A 5,944-nucleotide genomic window follows, 5' to 3' on the forward strand; every position below is an offset into this window, starting at 1 on the left:
GCTTTTGCATGGTTCTAACTTGTTGAAAAGTGCCAAGAGTCTTGATGTTGAATTCTTTAACACAAAAGCCTCCCTTTTACAAATCAGATGACTGGTGTGCTCTAGGAAACATTGTTTTGGACTCCCTCTTCCAGATGCTGAGGGATTATGAGAGTTGTAGCCCAAAGGAGTAACCTGTGCAAGCCTTGCCCTTGATCCATTTCTCAATTTGGGCACACATACACACAACACGTGTAGGCCTAAATTATATATACACCTGGTTATTTGTGGTGTAATCTAAAAGTTTGCTAGTGGCCTTCATGTTAATGTATGAAGATGATTTTACTGACCATTGAGTTGCACTGTCAACTGGAAATACCTCTCCAAGGTCTCCTACGCCATCAACTCCATTGGACTGGTCATATCATCCGAATGCCTGATCACCGTCTCCCAAAGCAGTTACCGTATTCCCAACTCAAGAACAGGAAACGTAATGTTGGTGGACAAGAAAAGAGATTTAAAGGTGGGCTTAAAGCCAACCTTTAAAACTGTGGTATAGACACCGAGAGAGAACTGGGAAGCCCTGGCCCTTGAGCACTTTAGCTGGAGGTCAGCTGTGATCAGTAGTGCTGCAGAATTCAAAGAGGTACGAATGGAGGGTGAAAGGGAGAAACGTGCCAAGAGGAAGGTGTGTCGAGCCAACCCTGATCAGGACTACCTTCCACCTGGAAATCCATGTCCTCACTGCGGGAGAACATGCAGATCAAGAATAGGTCTCCACAGCCACCTACTGACCCACTGCCAAGACTTAGAGGACCATCATCCCCAGGCTATGAGGGATCACCTAAGTACGTAACTCAACATAGCTGTTGATCCTGTTGAAATTCAAAATACAACAAATAGCAGCTTAATCAGCTATTTTAATTTAAAGGCACCTTATCATTCCTGGGTGAAGTTCTGCTGCTCCATCAAGATTTTTCAAACTTTGCATAAACATTAAAACTTTCAGGGTTTTACAGATGTTTTAATTAGGTGGTGTTATTAACAGAAATAGCTTGGAAGGAAAGATCTTGTGCATAACGGCTTACCGACTGTGAATGTCCATAGTAAGGCTGCACCAGGGCCCTGTTATCTTGGTAGTTGCAAAGTTTCATTGTGTTGGGGGTCTTTTCTGAACACATAGAGAGGGAAAATGTTTTTGGCGAAACCAGAGGGGTGCATTCCTCACTTTTATAGGGTGTTGTTAGCATAGCTGTAAAACGAAATTGCAACTTAAACCAAACCCCTGTCATTTCTGCGTTTGTTAACTGCACCGAAATGAACTAACTATTGTAATGGCTTTTCTAGTCCATTTGCAAAACTGTAAGACTAGAAGCCGTTTATGATTGCTTTATCGTGCTCCTGAGTGTTAAACTATGAGACTGTAATTGTAGTGTTGGCTTTACTGGAAGAGGAAGCTTATGAATACGAACACATTCTTTTTGGGGTAGCAGAAATTGCACCATTTTCTTATGGATGCAATAGTACCCTTCTGGAGTCCCTGGTGGTGCAATGAGTTAAACCCTTGTGCCAGCAGGACTGCTGACCGAAAGATCAGCAATTCGAATCTGGGGAGAGCGGGTTGAGTGCCCTCTGTCAGCTCCAGCTTCTCATGCAGGGACATGAGAGAAGCTTCCCACAGGATTGTAAAACATCCGGGCGTCCCCTGGGCAACATCCTTGCAGACGGTCAATTCTCTCACACCAGCAGCAACTTGCAGTTTCTCAAGTTGCTCTTGACACACACAAAAAAGTATCCTCCTTATGTGTTGGAATGCAGATACCATCATCCCCAGCCAATTGTAGACATCAGGTTGGCAAAGATTCCTATATATCAAAGTCAAAGTGAAACAGAATTTGGAATGATGATCAAAAACTATCTGTGAAGACAATCTCAAGAAGTGCCTGATTTTAATGTATTGTCGAAGGCTTTTGTGGCTGAAATCACTGGGTTGTTGTGGGTTTTTCGGGCTATATGGCCATGTTCTGGAAGCATTTTTTTCTGATGTTTTGCCTGCATCTATGGCAAGCATTCTCAAAGGTTGTGACCTCACAACCTCTGAGGATGCTTACCATAGATGCAGGTGAAACGTCAGGAGATAATGCTTCTAAAACAGTGATGGGCAAACATTTGAGCTTGATGTGTCAAAATTTGCCAAAAACCTGAGCATAACTTGGGTGGGGTGTCAACTTTGAGAAAAAATAAACGCAATTTTGCAATATTTATAGTTTAAATACGAAAAATGTATATTCCATGCTGAGTTATGGAGTGAACAATGCTCAAACATGCAGATGTTAAATTTGTAGAGCCTTTTACAAATTTAAGGATGGAATTAGATTGGCGTACTTCTCTGTATGCCGCCACATGTGGCCGCGTGTCATCAAAAATAGCCATGTGTGTCAGTGCTGACATGCGTGTCATAGGTTCACCATCATGGTTCTAGAACATGGCCATATAGCCTGAAAAACCTACAACAACCCTGCCAGATTTTACATTAGCCAGGCCTGTTTGGGGAATATTATTCCTTATTCTGGAATCAATAACAACAAAATATACAATGGCATGAAATATTTCATGCTAGTGGGACAAAATAGTACTTAACTTTGATATGATCCCAATTACTGTATATACTCGAGTATAAGCCTAGTTTTTTAGTCCTTCTTTTAGGCTGAAAAAGTCTCCCTAGGCTTATAGTCGAGTCTAGTTTTTTATTATTTTACTCTATTATTATTATTACATTAATAATTTTCCTGTATTATTATTATTACATTTGTTATTTTATTCTATTATTATTATTACATTAATCATTTTACTCTATTATTATTACATTTATTACTTTATTCTTTATTATTGTTATTATTACATTTATTATTTTACTCTATTATTATTATTACATTTATTATTTTATTCTTTATTATTATTACATTTATTATTTTACTCTATTATTATTACATTAATCATTTTACTCTATTATTATTATTACATTTATTATTTTATTCTTTATTATTGTTATTATTACATTTATTATTTTACTCTATTATTATTGGAAGGATATGTAAACACATTTACACTGAAGAAGGTTAGAATAATGCTTTAATCAGAGGACAGTCTTATCTTATTTATTCAAAAACATTTAATCTACCGATGTCTCAATTAAGGCAATTTTATTGGTATCTATTTTTATTTTGGAATATACCAGTAGCTGCTTCATTTCCCACCTTCGACTTATACTCGAGTCAATCCATTTTCCCAGATTTTTTGTTGTAAATTGAGGTGCCTCGGCTTATATTCGGGTCGGCTTATACTCGAGTATATATGGTAAATATTTTCTGAGATGGAAAACTGCTTAAAACTCCTGTGTCTTGGGATCAATAAGTACAGGTTGTGATCAAGATGAAATAAAGTATAGGTTTCTGGGGAAACGAGGTCCCTCACTCAACAAATGTCAATCATAAAAATCCCATTGAAAAAAATAAAAAGAAATTCTAGCCTCCAGCGACTTTGGTTTTGCTGCGTTTAACTATGCAACCTTCCTACAAATTAAATCTGCCTATTGACTACCACCAACTTTAGGAAGCTTGCTTCAAATTGCTTCTGCCATTTACAATCAAGTTGGCTTTGATTTACAGCAAACCTATGAATGAAGGACCTCGACAATATGTTGGCTGGCATCCAGGATTGCAATTACAGATCCATAGCCTAGACTTGTGCATCAATAACCGCTCTGTATTCAGTAAAACACTGTAGTCTTTACTGTAATTTGCAGCTGAATGAACTTCATCCACCCAATCTGGCTGCGGCGTCTTAAGGTGGTTTGGGGTGTTTGGGTCAGGAAACATGACTTAGGCATATAAAGAAGCCCTTGGTTGCGTAATGGGTTAAACCCTTGTGCCGGCAGGACTGCTGACCAAAAGATCGGCAGTTCAAATCTAGGGAGTGAGCTGAGCTCCGGTCCGTTATGTCAGAGTGCGACAGAAGCTTTGAAGAATGGACACTTTGAGACTTCAATAAAAGCAAACGTATAGCTTTACTGAGTAGAGCAAATATACAGCACACACTCGCATTGACACCCAAACAAAAAGACAGAAACCTGCAATTGGTTGGATGGCCATCTGTCAGGAGTGTTTTGAATGCGATTTTCCTGCTTCTTGGCAAAATGAGCCTGGACTGGATGGCTCACAGTATTCCAGGTGTGGTCTGACCAAGGCAAAATAGAGGGGTAGCATGATTTCCATGGATTTAGACACTAGATGCAGGCCAAAATCCCTTTGGTTTTTCGTCGCCGCATGACATTGGTGGCTCCGTGTGTTGAACATTTTGTACCTAGCTTTACCCCAACAACAATCTTGTAGTCTCACCAAGCAAAGAAGGTAAAATATACCTTGTATTCTTGAATATGCAGGAAAAGAGAACAAGAAATGCTCTTGATTTGCACAAGCAAGTAAGGCCCCAAAGGACACCCTGAAAGGGAACAGATGTTTATTCTTCTTTGTTACCAGCTCTGTTTATATCTAAATTAAGACAAGGACCACTGTGCAGAGCAGCTAAAACACCTGTCAGTTTTCTCCTCCAAGGAGGGAATGCCTAGGAGCAAAATATTAGTACAGTCAGTCATTGAGAGATTGGTTCCAGATATTAGCAGGATTATATAAAATACTAGCTGTACCTGCCACGCGTTGCTGTGGCCAACCTTCCCTCCCTCTTTCTCTCCTTTCTTTCTCTCCTTCCTTCCCCTTTTTCTTTCCTTCTTTCCTTCTCTCCTTCCTTCCTTCCTTCCTTCTCTTCCTCTTCCGTTCCTTCTCCTTTTCTTTCCCTTCATCTTTCTCCACTTTCTTTCCTTCTCTACCTATTCTTGAGCTGCAACTCCCAGCAGTCCTCCTGATCCATCTGTCTACCTATCTCTATCTAATCTATCTATCTGGAGGATTGATGGGAGTTGCAGTCTAGGAATAGGAAATTGGAAATACACAGAGATTGGGATGTTCTCAAAGAAATCCAAGAAGAAAGTTTGGATCTTGGAAGCAGTGCATTTGGATCATCCTCCTCTCCTAAAGGGCCTGGTCTAGGGGATGCTGGGAGCTGTAGTCTGGAAGAGAGTGTGGATATGCTATTGTGTGTTTTGTTTGCCGGGGTGATCATTTTTGTGCATGAATTGTAGCATCTTTTTGCTTTCTTAGCTTTTTAAGTCCCTTCCACTGTGCTTTTTTAAAGTGTTTTTATGAGTGATGGTCACTTGTTGGCCTGAGAGGTGTATTGTGTCCAAATTTGGTGTCAATTCGTCCAGTGGTTTTTGAGTTATGTTAATCCTACAAACGAACATTACATTTTTAGTTATTTAGACTAGCCGTTCCCTGCCACGTGTTGCTGTGGCCCAGTCTGGTGATCTGGAAAATAAAGTAATGTGAAAGTGTTGGTTTCTAATATATGTAATTCCTTTATGCTTGTGGTTAACAGTATTTCTTGCTGTTTCTTGGTCAGTGTTGATGTGGAGATTGTTTATCCTTCTTTAGGGGTCCCTTTCAAACCTATGATACTATATCTCTCTTGTGTGTATCATATATATCTATCTATATCTATGGCTGGATGGCTCTTTGTCAGAAGGGCTTTGATTACATTTTCTTGCTCTGGTGAAGGGAGTTGGACTGGATGGCCTTAAGTATGGGGTTCTGCCTTGATTCTGTTGTTGGTGGGGTTCAGAATGCTTTTGATTGTGGGTGAACTGTAAATCCCAGTAACTACACCTCCCAAATCTCAAGGTCTATTTTCCCCAAACTTCATCTGTGTTCATATTTGGGCATATGGAATATTCGTGCCAAAATTGGCCCAGAACCATCATTGTTTTGAGTCCACAGCACTCTCTGGATGTAGGTGAACTACATCTCCCAAATTCAAGGTCAATGCCCACCAAACCCTTCCAATGTTTTCT

This window comes from Anolis sagrei, chromosome 2 (genome assembly GCF_037176765.1).
Source record: "Anolis sagrei isolate rAnoSag1 chromosome 2, rAnoSag1.mat, whole genome shotgun sequence".
Lineage (NCBI taxonomy): Eukaryota > Metazoa > Chordata > Lepidosauria > Squamata > Dactyloidae > Anolis > Anolis sagrei.